Source organism: Rhopalosiphum padi, chromosome 2 (genome assembly GCF_020882245.1).
Source record: "Rhopalosiphum padi isolate XX-2018 chromosome 2, ASM2088224v1, whole genome shotgun sequence".
NCBI classification, from domain to species: domain Eukaryota; kingdom Metazoa; phylum Arthropoda; class Insecta; order Hemiptera; family Aphididae; genus Rhopalosiphum; species Rhopalosiphum padi.
Genome location: NC_083598.1, coordinates 26,167,716 through 26,191,527, shown reverse-complemented (window position 1 = coordinate 26,191,527; position 23,812 = coordinate 26,167,716). Strand labels below are relative to the sequence as shown.

General features: G+C 25.2%; 1 protein-coding gene across 6 annotated transcripts in view; it reads left to right on the top strand.

Moving 5' to 3' along the window:
* The window catches only part of LOC132921388 (5-hydroxytryptamine receptor 1-like), a 213,156-nt gene that overhangs the window by 37,911 nt on the left and 151,433 nt on the right, over positions 1-23,812 (top strand). For 3 of the 6 annotated variants that reach the window (XM_060984392.1, XM_060984388.1, XM_060984389.1), the window contains exon 2: positions 15,484-15,557. The exons of the other annotated variants lie outside the window; for them this stretch is intronic. The gene's annotated coding sequence lies outside the window, so the exon portion shown is untranslated. The remainder of the gene's footprint in view (positions 1-15,483; positions 15,558-23,812) is intronic. 6 annotated transcript variants of the gene reach the window in all.

Here is a 23,812-nt window from a genome sequence, read left to right as displayed (position 1 = left end):
TTTAGTGTTGTAGTATAATATGCATCGTATTACGACTTACCAAACAATAATTGTAGTTATTGCACTATAATACTATAGATTGTAACATAATTGTCTATAATGTTTAGGTGTACATTATATGTTACACCTATTATCATATATAATGTTCAAAGAAAATGAAAATTTTTCGAAAATATAGCTTTTAGTTATGCCATAGACATTTTAATTAATACATATATTAAACATGAACATTTTAACAATATTTGTTTTCACTTAGTCAACAACACGTCCCCCACAACGTGATATAATATTATAATTTATAATGGAAATATTAATTTAATTTAAATATTTTCTAAATAGCTTTGCGTGTATACCACACATTAAACACAGGGAATATGTGGCGGCGACGTAATGGCAGATAAGTCACAGCTATAATTATGCTGGCTATGCAAACTTTAGGAATCGTGACTAAACCTATAGGTGACTTAGATAATGTGTTTTATTTACTTGTTAATTGTGTCAAAATTAAATTTGGCTCATACGTTATGCTAATCGTGGATAATAAAACCATAATTGGCTTCCAAAATACAATTTTCAACACGCAGTTACATTGTTCGTACATCAGACAGAAATATACTTGTCAGTTGTCAATTCGCTGATCAATATTAAATCTATCATTTGGAATTTATAATATAATTGGTTTTTAGATATCTAACACGAGAAACAGGGATCACTCAATCCGTTATTATTTTATACACTATGTTACATAATACTACGGTTGTGATCATAATTTTATTTCTATTGTTCAAAGAAAGTCGTTGTGCACGACTGTATGCTATTTTTTTTTTAAATTATACTAAAATATTGACTAAAGAGTTGAACTTTTTCAACTTTTATCATACGCATTCATAATTCATATTATAACCAAACTCATTATTGTGTCATGAAATTATAATAAACATAAAATATTATATAGGTAGATAGTATCCTTAATATTTGATTTAGTCAAATAACATTGTACTGGTATATGTGTATAATGTGCAAATGTATATTAAAAAATATAAAAACGAATAACATTTAATAATATCAAATAAATTTAGCATTTATTTTTAAGTAGCATTACACAGACTTAAATATGTTCAATAATATTATTATCTAGATATTGTTGTGACACCAAAATTATTGCGATAATATCCATAACATATTATAGTAAATCGATGTGTCGGACGGTGTCGCTCTTATTATGTTTCCGAATAGAGTTTGACAGGCGCGAAAAATCTGTCGTCTTTCCTCCAATTAAGGTAAGGTTTTCACTTTACAAGGCAGATAATATTATAATAGGAATACAGTAATTTCTACGAAATAAAATCAAGTAATAAATATATATTAATTTATAATTTTTTGTATCATTACTATTATTATAATGAGCGAATTTTTCTTAAATATTAACAAAAATTACACAAACATATTTTTAATGTATATTTGTCTTTGTATACGTTATTGAGTATAGATTATTTTTAAATATAAAATGTTTTTGTATAATATAAATATTGTTTTATTATTGTATGCACACGATTTTAAGATCTAATATTAGACTGATTAGGTATACCTATAGTATTACCTGTTTCATTTACCTTTCGATTATTGAATACGTTTTATTTTCATTTATTTTAATATTTTATGGTGTCATAACTCATTAATACAACTTTTGATATAAATATTTACTCAAGTTATTCAATTTTGAAAATGAACGATCATATGACCTTTAAATTATTTTAAATATAATAAAATCTATTGGATACTAAGAAAAATAAATTGAAATAAGGTTTAAGTTGAATTTAATATTACTTATATTATTTTGAACTTCCTGCGTTTGAGAGGACTTTAAAAATAATTAATAATAACAACATTAAATTACCTTACAGTAAAATGGCATATTAAATTAAGCTAACCTGCCTGAAAAAGAAACCTTTAATGTTTTATATAAATACAACCTAATACTTAAAACATCATATAAATGATAGAATGGATTCTGTTTATGTAATGCAATACAGTTAATGTTTTACCGGCTCCAATTTTAAATACTCTTCTTTTTTTCAGATGTTGACGAAAATAATTTAAAGTTAATTGCCAACAATTCTTAGTCAAATGAGTATAAATATCTGTATTGTTTTCAGAAATAATGTGCCCAACCTATTATACTCACTTAAAGAATGTGTATCGTCTTTTATTTTTTGCTTTTAAAGTAAATAAACACTTTTTTTATTTCTTCATAGTTTATTAAATTGAAAATGGAATTTGAGATTGTCTTTAATAATAGAAACCCTCATATATCTCAATAATATTATTTTCGTCTGTTTAGTGATATTTGTGGTAATTTGATTTTTTACAGACAGTTTAAAATTATCATTTTTAATACAAGAAGTATACATTTGAGTAGATAATCTTGGTAGATCACACATTACACATTGGACCGACCGGTCTCCAACAAGTATTTTTTATATTGATATATTAATATATTAAACAGACTATGTATTCTATAATAACAAATATTAATAAAAAAAAAAACTACGTATAAATAATAAAAAAATATTCGAAATATAATACTCATTTATAATGTCATTCATCATTTTATAATAGTTAATGGACACGGAAGAGAAAAAATATTTTAGGAAAATGCATACGTACCACATTAATTACTTTGAATTATGATAAGTAGTACCTATACATAAAATGGTTAGAGGGAAGTTTATTTTAAATTTTGAAAGTATTTTTACATAATAAAAAAATTACAATTTTTCTGTTTTAAATATTCTTAATCGACATATTTACCGTTTACCATTATTAAACTATCGACAGTTTAAAAATAATAAATTTGATTGGTTTCCATATGATTATTAACTATTTACACATAGTATAATCGTATAAAACAAAATTAGTTTCTTTTGATAGAATATTTTTTTGTACTGGAACGGAAGGGTTTTTATATAATTACAATAATATACTATTGATGTCACAAGAATTAATGATATTTTATTATTTATAATATCTAAGTAATCGAAATATATTCATCTTTTAAACAATTCAACCACTGTTAAAATTTAAAATTTAAAATAATTCAATACGTAATAATCAATACGTTTATAGTATTATTTATACAAAGTAAAATCATAGTAAGACATGTGCAATTTTTTGAATAAAAATTGATATTAACTAAATATATTTTATAATATTTCATAACCATGTTTTATGCTATTATTTATTTAGAAGTTTCTTACTAAATATGCTATCGAAATAAATACACCTAATCAATTAATTATAATAATTTAAATATGTATAGACACGTATAGTATAACACTATAGCTAATATAAATCTAAAAAACAATCACAAATAAATTGTTGTTAACTAATGTAATATAACTCAATATAATATTTTTTTATTGGAGTTTTCAACTTTTTATTACTTCGTTTTACTAATATAGAACTTTTTGAAATAATGTTACTAATGTAATCATCTGTACCTAAATTCTGTACAAGTCGTATTATTAACATTTTATAAAAATTTCTGACATACATATTATTATAACGCTTGGAAATTTCAATGTGAACGAGCAATGCTGTTTTGATACATAGAATTTAGAGTTTTTCATATATTTTTTTTATATATATATTACAACATAAAATATCATAATCTCTTTCAAAAACCATCCTTTTATGTTATAGTGTCTTGAACACATAATAATACCGCACACTATTTTTATCCGATTTATCCCCATGATCCTCCCATAGTATATGTGTTAGGAAGTACTAACAAAAATTTCTAGTATTTTATTTTCTTATAGTTATCCAATTGGAATCATCCCATCAGCTTCAAAAAACTTTTAATATTTTTGTTTTCATAGTTTTATTATGCGTTCAGTATAAAATATTTTAATAATTGATCTGAATATTTTAAACTAATCAGTCCAAACAACTGTTTGACACATGATTCTAAATTAATACTTTATTCATATTTTAAATAAGCTTTCGCTCATTATATCAGTTATAGTCACAAAATTATCGGTAGTTAGATATTATTTTACAGTTAATTTTTAGTTTTTCAGTTGATACAGAAATATCTTTCTCTGTCATATTTTTTTTGTATTCAGATAAGTATAACATATTTTATTAAACATGTAAATATTAAAAACACGTTACAATTAAATTCAATTACATTTACTTACTTTCGAAAAGTGATTCTTACTCTTAAATCAAATTTATAATAGAACATTTTTATGAGAACTATGATATTTTTTGAGTTTGTTCATTTAATAAACATCTATAAAATAGTTAATCAATTTAGTAAGGTTTCTGAAATATTAACGAATATAGAGATTATAATAAAAACATCCAATGGAAAAAATTATTTTAACCACTCTAAATTTTTTTACCAATCTTCAAATAATAATCGCTAGATGATAAAATATATAATTACTTTATACTTGAAATTGAGTATTGATGCATTTAAGTAGAATGAAATACGTAAAACAGCAATATTAATAATTTAAAATCAAAAATGTATAAGAGTTTTATTATATACAGAATCGTAAATATATATTTTTATTATAAAATACATGTTTATACATTTAATAATAATATGAATAATATGAAATAATAAACATTTTTAAATTAAAAAATCACTGTTTACTTCTGGATTTGTATTTTTCTAGAAATTAACTTATTAAAAAAGTTTGAACATAATTTTTTAGAGACTATAATACTAATTAAAGATGTTTTCTTAGTAAAATATTGATTGTTTCGTCATTACGTGATTCTTAATAACAAATATTTACCTGGAAAATTAACCAAAATTATTAAATTAATATGGTTCATTAGTCTTTACTTATTATTCTTTAATAGTGCATTTATACCAAATATATAAAAACAAATGCTTTATTTACTCTACTCACTAAAAATAAATATAATTAGCAAACATTATATTTAGAATTGTATTCCTTAACAAGTATATGTAATTTAAATCCATTTTTGAAAATAATATTATGCATTTTTAAATTGTTGACTTCTGATCTCATTTTTACGGCTCATTGTATTTATAGAAAATATTTGAACATCGAAAAAATATTTTTATCTGAAAAATAAGTAATAGCTTTTAAATATACTCTGAAATAAATATATTTGCAAGGTTTACAAATTTAATCAAAACTATTAATTCAATTGATATAATCCTTCTTGAATGAAGTTTTGGATCAATGGTTTTTAAAAAGGATTGATTAGAAAATGTGTTAAGGTGATTCATTCGTAACATTGCATTTGTTGGAAAATTGCTAGATTTTAGATTCTGAGTAAAACCTCAATCATTTTTTATGAACGTTTGAACTTTTGAACTTTATTTTTTTTTTTGGGATTGGATATCATGAATAAATTTACAATTTTATGACTAATGAAATTTTTAAAATTATTTTGTATTTTAGTTATTACCTATTTTAAGGCTTAAATATGCAAGAATTCCTAATAAGTAGCTTATGTTGAAACTGAAAAATCTAAAAAAATCTAATATAAGCATTGGGTTTTTTTTTATAAATATATTAGGTTAAAATTACACATTTAAAATAACGATGCATACTATATGTATATAGGTAGTTATTTTGTTTTGATTCAAAAACTCTGTTATGAGGACTTTTAAGAATATTATGAATTTAACTTTATATCCAATTATAATTTTTAAACATGTAAATACATTTTAAGCTATTACCTATTTCTACTATAAACGTTTATATTGTTTTACGATAAGGCGGTATTGACAAAATATCTAATAACAATTGTATAATATGGTATATACACATTTATATATATACATATATAAACTATTATAATAATGTAATATTAATATTATAATCAAATTAAATATTTTTGGAAAAAACCACCGTAATATTTACATTATAATATATTTATAGAAATATTAAAAAAAACCATACCGTGAATGATATACATAATGATGTAGACTGACAGTCAGTCTTGGATTACAGCAGAGAGGTTATCTAATTTCCCACTTTTTAGTAGTATTTTTTTTTAATAATTAAGTGTAACATAATATGTTGAATTTGTTATATTTTTTTTTACGAGATATATTGACATTAATAATGAAATATATTTTCACATTTATACCGTTTAAAATCTCAATTGGTTTATCGGCATGGGAAACCTTTAGCAAACGTGTATAAATACAGTGTGTACAGTCGTGTGTAGATGAAACAGTACATACAATATTATTAGTGTACCCAAGTAGAAGTTATTAAACCAGTAATAAACATTTAAAGTCACGAGCCACTCGATGTCGCCAACAGCCAGACAAATTCCAAAATAAACATCGGTAAAATGACTAAGATGTACAGATCTCCGACATCTCGTACGAGCTGTACAACAATAATAATGTCATGTCGGAGTGTCTGTATTCATTTAGCGCGTGTATCGCGGTGACAAAAAGTCTCTGGAAAAAATGGGCCCAACACTTTTATTAATCCTTTTTATTTTTTTTTCACGAACATTTTAACTCTTCAGTTCCCGTGCGATATTATATATATATCGTATATAATATTACGGCGACGAGTTTTTCTGTCACAACAATACTCATGCGCGTTCATTAAGGCGGTCCAATTTCGTGCGTTCGGAGTCCACCGTGACCACCGTTCGTTATATTATTGTGGTTTCTGTTTTCTTTAGGTAGGTACGTAAACATGCGCACACGTACATGCTGTATGTACATATTTTTTTTTCTTCTCCGTGCCCGTCGCCGACATTTGTGTGCATTGTACGCGTTGAATTTTAATGTGTTTAATTTATTTCCTTTCACTTCTTATTTCCTTAATAATGGTTTATTGTTTTTTAATTGTGCATCAAGTTTTCAACTTTGTGGAACCTGTCAACGCGACCGACCCATACTGACGGCAATGGAATGGAAACGCACACACAAGTGGTCATTTTTGTTTTAGCTATGACACGGCCAAGGCTGTTGTATATACCTTTTTTTTTTTACACTCTTAAAATACGATACACCGTAATATCGTATACCACCAAGTCATTTGGTTCAAAATCCGTCAATCACGGTGAATGATTGCCATCTTCCATAATTTTGTTTTGACATTGTCAAATTTTAAACTGACAATTTCCAATAAAACCATAAATCTTTGAGGCTTCGAAAGCCATGTTATATATAATATACACACCAGTAAAGTAAATGAAAACCAATTATATTATAATTACCAGCCCGCGGAACCCTTAAAGAATCGACTTATTCCTTGTTATTTTTAGTTTCAACCGTTGAATACATAAAATATAATATTATTATGATTACTTGTGCTTTTTATAAAATACATCATGTAAGCATCGTTTTATTATTTTTATATGTTGTGGCTCATCGTAGATAAACAGTTTAACTTTTTATTTGTATTTTATAAGACAATTTTTTATCAACGAGCATTGAACGATTCACAAAAATAAAAATAAAGTAATGGAATATATTTTTGGATATTTTTGTGATCAATCAACGATAAAAAATGATAGATAGGAATTTAAGTGCATTGCATTTTCATATCTTATTGACATTTTTATATTTAGTAAATAACCCGAACTATATGATATATTAAAATCATTACTGCTGTAACATTATCAATTAATATATTAAGTATTTATTTTGTCATTTTTTAAAATATTTTAATTAGTATTTTACAGAATTATAGAGTCATAGTGGTATATTAAAATTTATATTTTACTTATTATTTTTTTTATATTAAATTCGTTTATATTTTTATATTGATTTTGTAACGTAATATCGTTTTCTAAAAAACTAGTGATCCAAAAAAAGTAATTTGATTAATAATACCAAATGATGTTCATGTAGGCGCCTACGTGATACGCTCATCTACATAATAATTAATGATTTTTACTGTGTAACTAGATGACCTACAATAATATTTTAAGGATTTATATTGGAGTTTTGTTTGAGTATGAACATTTAATTGAATTTTTTTAATAATTTAAAAAACGTGATAGGAAATATATAAAAAAGAAATGTTTATATATCATAATAATTGGATTATGACATGTTATTATTATTCATTACTATGTAAGTACGAATAGTAATATCATCCAATTTTATGAAATTATGTTACTTGCAGTATTTTATTTCATAAGTTAAAATAATCAAATTATTTTTTGAATTTTTGTTTTTACAATTTTATTTTAGAAATGAATTATGGATTAGTAATTAAGTGCCTAGTAAACTAATGTGAATGCATAATATCTTACACAGTAATTTGATTTTTATATTGTAAAAGTGCAAAACTAGGTCAAAATGTTAATTTATTTTATGTTTAACAGTTGCAATAATAAAAATGCATGTTTTTATGTTTTTTTTCTATTTCAACAATTTTAACTAGGTACTGTTAATAGTAGATAATATATATATATTAAAATTATTTCATTTTTAATTTCGACGGTGGTATAGCCGATAGTGTGCAGTGGCAGTGAGCATATTACCAACACAGTATTGTGCATAGATATTATAGGCAACCTATAGGTAGTTAAAAATCGTTATGTACCATATTTTTCCGGTGGAAAAAAAATAGAAATTAATACTGATAAAAACGGCCGGTTCCACTTTACCCGCCGATCCCATAACGTACCTATTTATATGAAAGTACAAATTATACATCAAGCCGTTGCCAAAACAAAAACCGTTCTGTCGGCCAAGGCCACGTTAATGAACACCCGTCCGACTCGTCACACCTTCATTCTGTGTGTATACACATTACACATATTATATTATATATTAAATATATTTTTATTTTTTTCTATAGGCCTGCACATTATGCATAGTTACATGTGCGCGCGCGTTCGCGTACACATTTACCTTCCGACGTTACACACATAATTTTGACCCCGTAAGTCTGTAATAATAGTACCCATACCACGCATGTATAGTAATCGGTTGTATATTATTATTATGCGACGGGATTAATTACCACAGGTTATCGGTCGGTACACCGGTGTATTAATTAAAAATCACGTCACGTTACGCGTCATAATCGATTGTCGCCGTTAAAAATTACTTTATTTTATCTTCAGCTCTTTTTGCCATCATTTCAATATCCGCAGTCCCTGATCTGTTTTTTCAAACCCGTTTCTATTATCCCGGTTAAATTAATGCGATGTCCAGACGACAAAACAAAAGAACAGTTAATCTCCCCGATGGCTGAAATCACAATAGTCATCATAATATACGGGTCGCTTTATGCACATAGAGCAAAAATACATTAAAAATTAGAAATCCATTAAATTTCTATTGCAAACGAACCCATTTTAGAAGGGTGTATTAGGGTTGATGTTTAAATAAACAGATACAATCTTAATTCATGTTATCGCTTTAACGTACATGACATTTATAATTCATATTATCTGGTTATTGTGATCCGTGATTAGTTAATAGAATTGCATGTAAAATGTGCACCAATAATATTATATGTGTATGTATATAGTATACAATATATTGCTTTTAGTTTACCAGCGCTTCAACAACAATGACAATTATATATGTATAATAATATACCTTAACTATAAACGATATACCTTCTTATCTAAAATTTATATTTTTCAGTAAAGAGCGATTGAAATTTAATAGATAGAAAATGAAAATGTCTTCATTCATACATTTTATTGAATATTTGCAATATTTACAGTTAGTGATTGGAACACTAAATTCACTTTAACTGTTTGGAAAATACAAAAATATACATTTTATCAAGCTATTAATAAACCAGAAAAATTTAGTTGTTTGAGTTAATGACGACGAATATACAACCCATTAAAATCAAATCTAAAAAAGCTCATCCGCGGGAAATATACGCATTACGCAGATGTTAGTAAATAACGGGTTTCTTATTTTTATTTACCCTTAAAACCGTTCTGTGGCTTTAATGTCTTTTATCTAAGATATTTTATTTAGAAAACAGTAAATAGGGTGGATTTACCCTCAAGCCTTTTAATGAAATCGAGTGAATAATATTTAAACATTAATATATCAAATGAATAAAAAGCTATTTAATGATATAACACTAATACAATAAATTATTATTTCAGTAAGTGAAAAAAAAAATATGAAATGCAAAACAATTGCCATTCAGATTTAATAAATTCCATTCCATAGACTATTTAATGGATATTTCGTAAAATAAAGCTTACATTAAATTATACAATTATTATGATATTGAAATACTATATTGGTATTTGGTACAATACATATTTGTATGTTTAAAATTTTATTAAAAATATTTTTGTATTAGTATTAATAAATAATAATATGACACTTCATTTTTTTTTTACAAAATTTAAATTTATAATTTTAAAATAAATTATTTGACAGTATACATAAAATACAAAGTAAGATTAAAGCTCAAAAAAAAACAAATAAAATAAAATAAATAAAACTAATCACTTATTGGTGGGATACACTTAAATAAAAAATAAAAAATAATAATAATATCGATACGCGTATATCGCGTATATCCATAATATATGGATATTGCGGCTCTATACATTTTTCAATGACCAAAAATCCGTCATGAATATTTTTAAAAATGGGAATTCGTGTCAAAGCTATTAAGTTCGTGCTGGTTATGACTGGCAATAAGTGAGTCAAAAGTTTATTATTGACAACGTATTGGTTATATATCGTATACACATCAATTTTATATGAAGGGGGTTTTCATACTGCAGACAACCCTATTACAAACACTGGCTGGGACGGACGCAGCATACCAAACTTTTAAACGGATAAGGTCGTGTGAAACCAAAGTTGTTTGAGTGCCATCCAGCTTAAAAGCCCACCGTTAACACACGTTTAAACGTAAAACATTAAATGTTAGACCACCGTTATTCGAGATCCGACTTAGACATTCTTACCGTATTAACATAATAGTGAAAATAGCTAAAACTAACTGTGAATTCTATAGTGATTGCGTCGAGAGGTATACTCATTTCATGATCATATTATTTTACGTAAATTAAGTAAACGTTAAATGTGTCCATATATCCAAACAGAAAAGTCACATTACTGTTCTGTGATATCGTTACAATAAACAGAAATTATAGAACTTATACGTATATTATGATTATTTTTCTATAGTTCGGATTCATACTCGTGTATATCTAATAATACGCCTAATAAAGTTATAAATATGATATTATTTTTAACATAATAAGATTTTATTTTTCGTATAACAATATGTAAATATTTGCTTAATAATTAAAATATCGATCGTATTTATTAATATTTCTTTTAGATATGTTTTATTTCTCAAGGTTTATAACTGCGATATATTATTAAGTATTTTATATTAATATATATTAATTCGATTCCACTGTATATTATATTTCGTTACTATGTTACCGATACCATCATTGTTGGTTTTCTTTTCAACATTACTAAATATTTTGGCTGAGATTCCTGCAGATATACTACATTCCCGCAATATATTGTTTTATTAATATCTTTAAATTACTTATTATATTTACAGCAATTTGATCACGAGTTTTCTATACGTTTCAATTGCACAGCAACCAACAATACAACTACTATCTATTCTGTAGTTAACGTGTTGTTTTGTTAATGTTGATTTATATTAAAACCGACAAGAAAATACAAAATATTAACTATTGGTTTTATAATATATGTATATCGTGTATTTAGTTTTAAATATTCATACATGATTTACATACATAAATATATAAAAACGGGAGCTAACAGTGCTTGCATTTGCGTATTTTTTTTTTTACGAATGAAACAAAAAATTATATGTTTAAGGTTAATTTGATTTTTATAATTTTAGGTTTATGGCCTGACTACGTTTTAATTTTATTGTGAAATATGTTTTAAATATTTTTGAATATCGTAAAATGTATAATTTTACCGTTTTTTTTTTCTAAAGTCTGTTTCAGTTTAAATAATAAATGAGTCTTTGTTGCTGTTTTGACAATTAATGCATATTTTTTATGACTTTGTCAGTTGTCACACAGTTTAGTGTCGAGTACCTACATTATTTTATATTTTTATCGAACTTAACAGTTTTAAAATAAAAAGTTTAATGTCTTATTTTTAGTCTAAAATAATACAAATAAGAGGTGTACATTTTAAACGATGACATAAAGTCAATTTAGTTGTACGTAACATTATTGTAATTTGAATTGTTAATTCTTAGAAAATGTGAATGAATCTCAAAGGGGATAATATTTTATTATTAGATCTCTTTCGTGTTTTGATATATTATCATGTTCTTGTTACACAAACTGCTAAGTGTCTAATTACTAAGTACTCACGTTTTAAAATAAATTTATTTAATCAATTATTCCATTAATGTGTATGTAGGTATACCATTTTTATTGTAATTTGTTCCACAGTCTTCCAAGTAACTGTTTCTTTAATTTGTCCCAAGTTCATGATGGATTATTTAAAATTAAAGGTAACCAACCACATCAGTAAAGTTAATCCTAATGAATTACCTAGCGATTTTTCTAAACAATGTTCGATCTTCGCTTTATTTTCCGATATGGATGCTATTTCGCAAGAGCCTTGACTTTGGTGTCTACCCAGTTTTATTTAAACTTAGTTCTGCAACACCAATTTTTAAAACCAGTGACATGATGACTTTTCATGTAGGCAATTATCGACCTATAACTATCCTTAGCCATATTCTTTAACTCCTCGAGTCTATCGTTCTACGAGGTATACAGCTAACAATTAATACAACTTTAGCGGAGAACCGTCAAGGGTTTCGTCTCAGTCGTTCAGTTATAATATGCCTCCTTGTATTTGTAAACTATGTATTTGAGGTGTTTGCTAAAGGATACCAAGTAGATATTTCTAAGAAAACTTATTGATGGTTCTATAGATCGTCTTAGATTGCTAAGTCAAATTAGTTTCAAGACCCCTATAGCTGGCCTAGCTTCCAGTTGTGATCACTTTACCTTTTTTTACACACCCTTTTGTACTAATAATTATTCTCGTAATTCACTGATTTTCAGGATTATGTATATTCTTAATTAGTACCAGTCTATTTCTTTTTGTTAATTTTAAGTAAATATATAATATTATTCTTAATGTTAATACTCTATATGTTGTAATAATAATGTTAATTGTTATTTAATGATACATTTTATGTAAACAATAATATCCTGTACTATGGTTCGTTCTGTTATAAAACAAATAAATGAGTAGAATATTAATTCGTTTTTGCGCTAGTCCGTAATTTTGTTTAGATAGTATTTCAATAAAAACGGTTTTTTTTCAACTGAAAAAAAAAACACCAACAGAAAAGCGTATTAGTTTTATGATTTTTTAGTTGACTATAGTCTATACTCTATATGTATAAAAAATTAACAATCCTTATTTTATATTAGACGTGCGTTCATAGTAAAACTAACAAAATATACACAATACATATGCCATACAACAATTTTTTTTAAATTTTATCCTATGTGTCTGTTATTCTTAGGAGGGTAATACATTTGTGATGTTTTCAATATTTAGTCCTATAATGCTTCGACCGTGTTGGATGAAATGTTGTATTTATGGAGTTCGTTGATGAATCTATAGCACTGTTAGTACATGTTTGAATAAAAACCATAATATTTAACAATACATTTATTATATTACAATAGTGTGTCGAATTATTAGCAACATTTTTTTTATCGGATCGAAAGAATAAAATTAATAAATGACCCTAATTATGTAAGGTATTATTTTAATATTCTTAAATTGTTAATAAATTATATTTATATTTTAAGTTATTGATTGTTTTAAAATCATGCGATGATATTGGATGATAAATAATTAAACATATTTTAACAAAAAATGTTTAATGATGTATTGTATTATTATGCAACCATAATATACTACATTTCGTAAAAATTTAAATTTTACGTGTGTGTGGCATCTCGTTATGGATTTTTATAACTAAGATGTTGTGTATCTTTTAACTATAGCACAGTCGTTTAGCTCTATAGTAGGTTTAATTGGTTAGACTGAGAAAATGCCACAGTAAGAAATATTTTTTAATATATATCCGAGTGCGTTGACCTAGGTAAACCATTGGAATTCGTCGAGTAATAAAAATTTCAATATATAAAAGGATAAAAATATTTTGAGAAGGGTTTGGGGCTATATAGGTTAAGGGATGAGTTAAAAAAAAGATCAACAAATAAAAGTTAAATTTAAAAAAATGCAATTTTTATATAATATTATAGTAATTCAAAATGTTTAAATATGTGATACACTTTGTATAAATAATTTTACTTGACAAAAATAGTAGTGTAATAGTGTAGTCTAACGAAATCGTGTAAAAAACGATATATTACAATTTAAATATAGCTAATAATATATTATAATATCTATTACTAATTACCCTAGACTGACAAATCATCTCCGTTCAGAATCGTTTTTCGTATACCATGATACCTGTCATTGTATTCAAATTTAATACATTTATTATAGTGACTTACTCTCCATCTCTACTATACAGCAGAGCGATACCCACTTGCCCACCCTTAATATTTAATCTTTTAAAGGTTTTGTAACCTTCAAAACATAATACTGGTGAAGTTAATCCTTTCTTTTTGGATGATGTATGGTATTTATAAATAGTCATTATTTAATTAGAGCTGACTGGTCAAAAGAATCCAAAATTTACAATTGGAAACTCCTAAAAATGTAATAAATTATGATTTTTTTTTTTAAGGAAAACAATAACTAAAAATAATATGTTTTTTTTCAAAAAGTAGATAATATGTTAAAGTTAAATTAAAATAGTGCATATTTAAATATTCTCTACATTTCTATTTAAATTAAAGGAAGGTCGATCTCTCTCTCTTTAAAAAATAAATAAAATAAAAAACCAGGTAAATCACTAAATGTATAGGGTTATAGTTTTTACGTTACTTTTTGTGTTATTTATTTATTATATATTTAGAGGTTGTAAGATGATTTAATGAGAATCTCTCAGAAAAATTTTAATTAATCTTATGATTGATACAGTTATAAACTAATAATTTCTAAATAAACTATTATTACTTAAGCAATATTTTATGACGTAATACATAATTTACTATTTATTATTTAATGTTAAAACTTATATACCCATTTAATCACCATAATTTTTATGATGACTTATTGAAAATCTGTCAGATATTAAAAATAATGATTGACATATTTCTGTCGGATGCAAAATTATTAATTAGGTATTACCTATGTACAAAAAAAAAAAAAAGATCAAAAGTAATTAACTCAAGTGATGACTGAGAATATCAAATATTACTTGTAATAAATGATTGAACATTTATTCTGATAGTTTTTATTAAAATATAGCTTGAGAATATTTTGGAGTTAAAGATGTTATTGAGAAATTACTGTCCTTAGTTAATCATTATATTCACCATCAATTATTATTTATTTTTCAGGCCTGACGATAAAAAGAAGGCGTATGTACGATTAGCACGGTATTATAATGCATTGGATGTAGCGAACAGAATTGGTAGGTATCATATAAACGCCTGATTGTTTCATACTTTTATTTTAATAAATTTAAATATCCAAATCTGTATTCCTATTTATTTTGAATTTCACCACAATGTTAGGTTACATGTTTTAATATTATTAAAATAATTCTTTTGGTTCAACTTACTAATAAATAATAATAATATATAATATTATATAGTGATGTTTGTCTTAATCACAAAGTCTGTGGTTTAACATAGTATACGCCAAACTAGAACGCTTTAATCGTGGTGGTTATGATAGGAATAATGATTACAAGACCAAAGCCAGAAAACATTTTTTTTTTTGGGGGGGGGGGTGAGAGTATAAATATGTTATATTATACAAGTTTGAAATAGCCGTGGCCGGTACCACAGTCGAAAATGAGGTCCACTGACCAACTTGTACTTTGGTCCTCTGTACTCTGTGACCGGCTGGCGGAACGCCATGTGGAAGGTCTACTCCAACTACAACGATAAGACTTCATACAAGAGAATAACTTGGCCAGTTTGGAGTTGGAGTACGAGAGCCAGGAGGAATCTAAGGATAATGTCCGCTATCATACCGGTGGCCAGATGGGGAAACGCCGTGTGAAAACTCAACTGCACCGGTTTCAAGAAAAGAGTGGCGTGGTAATGAACTACCTCAAAAAGCTGCAGCAGCTGATGGATGTTTTGGAGAAGTATCGGAAGACGGAACTCCGTGCGGGATGTCGACCGCACTTTAGTCTTCCGGGGAAAAACAATATTAAGCCGAGAGATGATAGCCCCAACATCATAAAATAGGTGATCGAAGCCCTTCGGCTGTTTCGGCCGACAACAGAGGTAAAATTAATTTACCCTGCACAGCTTCTTTATGATTCAATGTCGACGCCCATCTTCCGTGGGAAATGTAGAAAGTACGACATTGAAAAATTTAGGGTGCTTGCAAACTTCTTGGCCAACCAAGCTAGGGCTGGTATATGATTACCCGTAGCAGCTGCGGCCGGTACACACAGGTTAAAATTATGTCCACTGACCAGCTTCTGCAGGACTTAACGCAGGAAGCCATCTAAAATGTGATGACAGATAAAAAAAAAACATACATTATTGTGAAATCAATATATTCTTCACTCCGTTCAGAATCTAAAATGACATTTTTATATACTATAGTAGTTCAAAATATTTAAATATGTGATACACTTTGTATAAATAATTTTACTTGACAAAAATAGTCCTATAAGACAACGTATAGGTACGTCGTAACTTTTATTGCGTTATAAGTTATGACTTTATGACTTATTACTATACATAATATATAAGTATATGTACATAAAACTTTATTTGAAATATATAATGTATTAAGTGTACTTACAATAAGAATATTTTATGTAAGTAGTTATGTAGACATGAATGCTAAGATAAAATAAATTAATAATTGCCCTTAGGTAATATGTCGGGTGTGATATATTTATTCTAATTGTTCATTTATTAATTTTATTATTATAATATTATTATTATGTTATAAGTCTCTGCACCAATTTCTCTTTAGCCTACTTTGGGATTGCTTGGGATGCTGTTGAAGTTCTGAGCAATGACTAGATGGTTAAAGTAGTTCGCAAGATGGAATTGAAAAAGTTTGTAGATAGATGTTGCTATTTCTGAGATTGTTAGGACTTTTTAGGTCTGAGCGGAGAAAATTATTTGGGATGTAAAATGTCACTTATGTACCTAATTATACGTTATGATTTTGATTGAAAAGTTTGTATTTTGTTGGTACTTTATTCCTTTTAAGCACTCCTTAATTTGATGTCATAAAACCAAATTGTTTTTATCAGGGTTTTGTGTAGTTTGTGAAGCTTTTAAGGTTAATACTGGAATGCTGTCCTAAAAGTGAATAAAGAGACTTATATAATAATATGCAGTTTAACAGGAGTCTTTTTTATATAATATGTTATATATTTAATCAATTTAATCAGTGATAGATTTACACAATTGCCACCAAATTTTATTTTGCCAGTCAATTAAACTTATCCATTGGTAAAACGTATTTTAAGTTCATATTTGGTATAACAAGAAAAAAAAATCATATAGAATTATACTAAACAATAATTGGTTAGGTATGTTCAAAAACTGTTTAAATTAATTTTTTTTTTTTAAATAAGATATATTTTTGATATATTTATAATATATAAATATATATTTATGTAGTATTTGATTAAAAAATAAAAAAATTATCGATTATTTTGTATCGTGTTCTTTAAAATTACGCGGAATCATGAAATTATTGTGTACATGTGTTATTATGTACTCATTTTATGCTGATATTTACCTACATAAATATTGAAGTATTTCTATTCTCTATATATGAATTAATTTTGATTCTAAAATAAAACTGTAATATAAGACAACAAAATTATTTTATAGTATTGGACTTCACAATGATGATAATTAACGGTATTATAGCTAATTTATATCTTTAGAATACATACTAACTATAATGATCAATGACCAATATTGAGAAGTTATAAATAATTACATTGAACATTATTTTGTAGAGAAATGTCATACGTAAAATTATACCTTGTAATAAATTATTTGACTAAATCTATCGGTTCGGCGGATGTAAAGATCTAATTTATTTTTTAAGCGAATATCATTATGAATATTATTAGGTATAATTATTATATCATTCATAGTGTTGAATTATACACAATTAAATCATAAATGACATAAACCTTTATCTACCCAAAGCTTCTAGCTATATATTATTAAAGTTATCAATATTAACCACTTCATATTCTTGATAAATGGCTGATAGTGTTGCTCATGGAATAAGGACTTTCTTCAAATTGATGGTTCTTTGTGGCACCTCATTTATTTAAAACAGTTTTATGTTTTAACACAATATAACCCAACTATGTGTTTTACCGAGGTCGATTATCGTTGTCCATCGCGAATAAACCTGTTAGGGGATTATCTTGACGTACAGATTATCACCGGACCTTTAAAAACTACCTCTGAAACGAGTGTACTTGGTGTTATCATACTGAGAAATAATACACAGCCTCTTTTTAGCTGTATTGCGATCACTTGCCCATTCTTGCAGAACTAATTGTGCCCCAACTGGTCGGTAATATATTTTTCTTTATCGAGTTGACGTCTATTTTTCTTACTACTGGATTATCCATTTGTCGACTGGTGTATGTAGAGCGATGACATTTGTTCGAAAATTAAAAATCATTAATTACTGATGTGGTAAAAAAATATAGGTATATATATTTATATCCATTAATTAAGTGTTTGGCAGCCGATTTGAAAAAAAAAAATGCAAAAACCATGCCATTATGCATCAGAACAGAAATGTATCGATTGATACTGTTTTTAAGGCCACGGAGACGTTTGTACTAGTGGCTATCAAACAAAAAGGTTTTGAAAAAGTCTATTTCAAGTAACTACTTTTGCGGTCTTTACAAATGAATAATTCATACATTTTTTTTTTTACCATACTGTATATTAAGAAAAAAAACTTAAGTGTTGAAAATAATACATAAGACAAATGCGTGTCAACACTAGTTAACATACTAGCTATCCAAATGTTGTGTTATAAATAACAAATAAATGTTAAAAATATACCTGATTCGGTACTATTATTATTTTTAATGAATTATCTGACATGATATTTCAATAATTAATTTTTTTAGCCATACGTATTGTTTTTTTTTTAAATCATGTTTATTTTTATGATTTAGTTGATACTCACTCAACTAAGATTTACTGTCTAGAAAATTAAAATTTTTAACGTGTGGTGTTTGTTGTTCATTTTTAATTTTATTGGAATAATTAAAATGTTGTAATAAAACATTATAAATATTTAAAATGGAAATAACCATTTGATAACATGGTTAATTGTTTAGTTAAATATATTTGATAAAAAAATAAAACCATTAACATCAACAGTTTTAAGTTTCATTAATTTACATATTATGTTCTGCATATAATGAGAAAACTAATGTATTTTTTTACACCCGAAAACTCTTGTTTAATTTTATTTTTATGCTTCATTATTTTCAATGGACAGTTAAAAATTAATATAATTTTGAATTTGAAAATTATAAAATCAAGGTTTATACGGACATACGGACATACTAAAATTAAATAAATACACATATACCTCATTGAAGTTTTAAATAATTGTACTATGTATATCATATTTGTGGATAAAGTATATTCATCAAAAATTAAAAATATATTATCTTATTTTTAATATATTAACACAATATTGATGACATTTTGTGATTAAAATGAATAAAAAGTAAGAACAATTGTTTATCAAAAAACTTTTTTTAATAATAATTAAAAATAATTGATATATTTTTACGAATTGTTTAATTTTGAAATTATGAGTTTTTTTTATCTTATTATATATTTTTAGTAAAATAAGTGTTGCAAAAGTTTATGGAACCCCTCTAGGTTAGGTTATCTATAGATCTGAAATTTTTAGATATATGTGGTATCAAAGAGTTACCATTTTTTTAAAATTTCCCAGTAGTTTTTCTTACGGTCGCCTAAAACCGTTACCTAGTATACGAGAAACATCGAGAGTCGTGGTTTTGATTCCCACCAGGGATGAAAACTTTTTGTATTGTATTAAAACTTTTAAATAATCCACGACTTTAAATTTTCACCAATTATTCATTTTGGTTTTTTATAGATTTAATATAATTTTCAAAATAGTTTAACCATATTCGGATTTAAATGTCATTAAAATGTTCAATATTTTGAATTTTTTTAATATTGAATAATTACAATTTTGCACAGAAATATGTAATCATATTATTTTATTTCCACGATTATTTTATATAAAATATTAACAAATAATTATGTGTGATATTTTTATCTTTATTTATTTTTGTATTCGATGAAGAATAAACCGATTTATATAACATTTGGAAGACATTTTTAGTATAGCTTCCTATAATATCAAATGTTATTGATACAATAATTACGACCGTGAGTATATTATATATTTATATATATAAGCTGATTTTCACTCGGAATTATATATTTTTAGAAGTAGTGTCTATGGATGTTCCCTTTCTTCATCTTTTTCAAGTCTTGTACAAACATTAACTAATTTACTTATTGTATTAACTGTGTATACAAATCGTAAAGATCTTTTGTAAATAATAATAAAAAAATGATATATTTATTTTTTAATTTTGAACACGATTCTATAAAATATTGTTTGATAAAGAACATATATTTTAATAGTATATTGTCTCAAATTTCAAAATAATATTAATAATGACAATACATTTCTAAGTTAGGCCACAACATTTTATACATTTGCATCATGATCAATTATCTTATTTTTTTAAATTATTTAATTTATATTTTCGAATAAATGCTCAGTTATAAATTATAATTTACTATTCAAATATAACAAAATATTTTTGTTTATAAACTGAATCCAAGTTATGAAGATTTATAAAAAATATATTTTCATAAATGTATTTAATGAATGAAATCGATTTTGGTGTTTAAAATAAAAGTAAAGTGAGATTTAATTTTTAAAAAAATGATAAAAATAACAACCTTTTTAACAAATGTTAATAATTTAAAAACGATTAAATAGTATACATTTAAATAAAAATAAAAAAAATCATGAAATTAGAAGTAAAAAATAAATTGCGTTAAAATTTATATATCTGGTTAAATATGACGTACTGATATGTTCAATACAAAAAATATACTTGTCATTGTTAATATATGCTTAATAAATTGTATATATGTGCATATTATGATAATTATTTTTTTTTTGTCAACTGTCAAGTTTATTACCTATCAAATGCTTTATTACATATTATAATTATATAAAATCATGGTGATTCGTAATAAATTGTTTTGTAATAAATGTTATTTTAATAAGACATTCAAAACATTCTATACTTGTGATGTATAATTATGTATTTATATAGACGAACGTTAATTAAAACTTTTTCGATTAAATAAAAGTTGTCGGTTATCTCATAATATTTCTTAAAAACACATTCAAATATTATACGATTGATACATAAAAATTCATAATTTATACCTTAGATATTTTAGGTATTTTAGTTTATTTGAAGGATCATAAACTTATAAATAATTATAATTAAGCAATACACTTTATTTGTATTTCTCATCTATTATTATTATATCATTTTTAAATAAAAATATATTAACAAATATAATATTTATATTTTTGTTATGAATATACCATTACAACGTAATAAGGTATTATACGTAATGAACTAAAATTGATCTGAATTCAGATTTCGTATATATTTTCGTCTGATACGAGATGATTTGTAAATTAATTATAAAATCATATTTAATTAGTTACTTATTTGAACGAAAAAAGCCATATCATACAATGTGTTTATTTGTTAGTTTACTTTATTTTATTATCATCATAATAGTATATATATTTGATTGATACTTATACGTGTTGATAATAATAATATTGTAATTAATCTCAATTTCACGTAAACATAGTAATTTGAATGATGTACCATTTCGGTAAAAATTTGTATTGGTATTGATTTCGCTTTAATTTGTTTTGTGCATTAATTATAGGTATCAGTTTGAAATTAACAAATTCACAAACTCTTCAAACGCAGTATAGTCAAACTTTTCAAGTGCGTCTATGCTTTGTTGCATAGTAGTTTTTATTTATTTTAACTAAATATTTTTATCTATAATAATATTATTAATATTATTTTTATTACTATTAGATCATTTATAGAACTGATATACCATAGTCCTTAACAATTCAATTTTATTAGAGGGCTACGTAGAAGGTAGTATTAAAAATCAGCATGCAATTATACATCGACGCTTTGATTTCAAACGTACGTTAACCTTGATAATACAATGATCATTTATAATAATTAGACAAAATAATTACGGAAATCATATAATATACTTGTAACGTGTTTGGTGTATACTGCCATTCTAGACATGGGTATAGTCGTATAGAAAATTGTAAAATACGTGAAATGGGTACTTTTCCATTATTTCATGAACTGCTTGATCATTACTTAATATTAATGAATTGCGCAACTATTGTTTGTTGTAAAGCTATACAATATAATAGATCATGCTACAGTTTAACATTAAATAAATATTTACTTGTGTATTACTGTGGACAGGTGTTTTAAATAATATTAGTGTTAAAATAATATTACTTATAATTTATAAATAATAAAATAGTATATTATATATTATAATGATAAATTCCATAAAAGCTTCAGAATACGACATGGTGAAGTTACGAATACACTGTTATAATTAACAATTATTATCGATGGAAAATAGTAGCTCAACAAAATATATTTTGTGGCTATATTACATGTTCCTTGTTAAAAATGTTTATTTAATATTATTTTAATACATCAAAATATTAAATGTTTTTACAAGTACCTATACAGTGTGTTTTAGTTATATTGTAACTATAAATGTATAAGATGGAATAAAAAAAAAATATATAGGTATATTATAATATTAAGAATAAAACTGTAGAAATATTTGTAGTTAGAAATACCTAACATAATGTCAAATAAATTTACATGTAAAAAATAACCTTAGCATAACGTAAAAGAATACAAATAATAATATTATTATTTTTATGAGTGTATATACTTTTACGTAATATTTTATAGTTTATAATATTTCTATAACAATATATTATATATAATTACATTAACAGTCAGATATGTGGTGTAATATAATATAGATGGAGAGTACTAGCTTTGTAACTCTGCGAGATTTTACACGTAAACGTATCATAACATTTTTGAGATTTACGTACTACTTAAGGAATGTTTTTTTGGGGATACAAACTTTTATTTTTCAAACTGAAATCACCATTTCTACCGTGAATTACTTATGGATATTTTTATTGGAAAATACAAGTTATTTAACTTTGTATGATAAGGATAATAGGTCTATGATAATTGGCTTACAATATATATATATATAGTGCCACTCGTATAAAGCTTTAGGAGGTTTTAAACATATTGCAATTAATATTAATGTATTAGTATTAATAATTTGTAAAAATGGCCCAAGTATAATAAACACAGGATACAGTACTATAATTACTACTATATATATTTTTATTTTTGTCATATAATAACTTTTAAAAACTGTTCTCCTTAATATAAACATTTTAGTAACTGAGATATTAATCATTTCAATTTTGAATAAGGAACATCAATATTTAACAAAA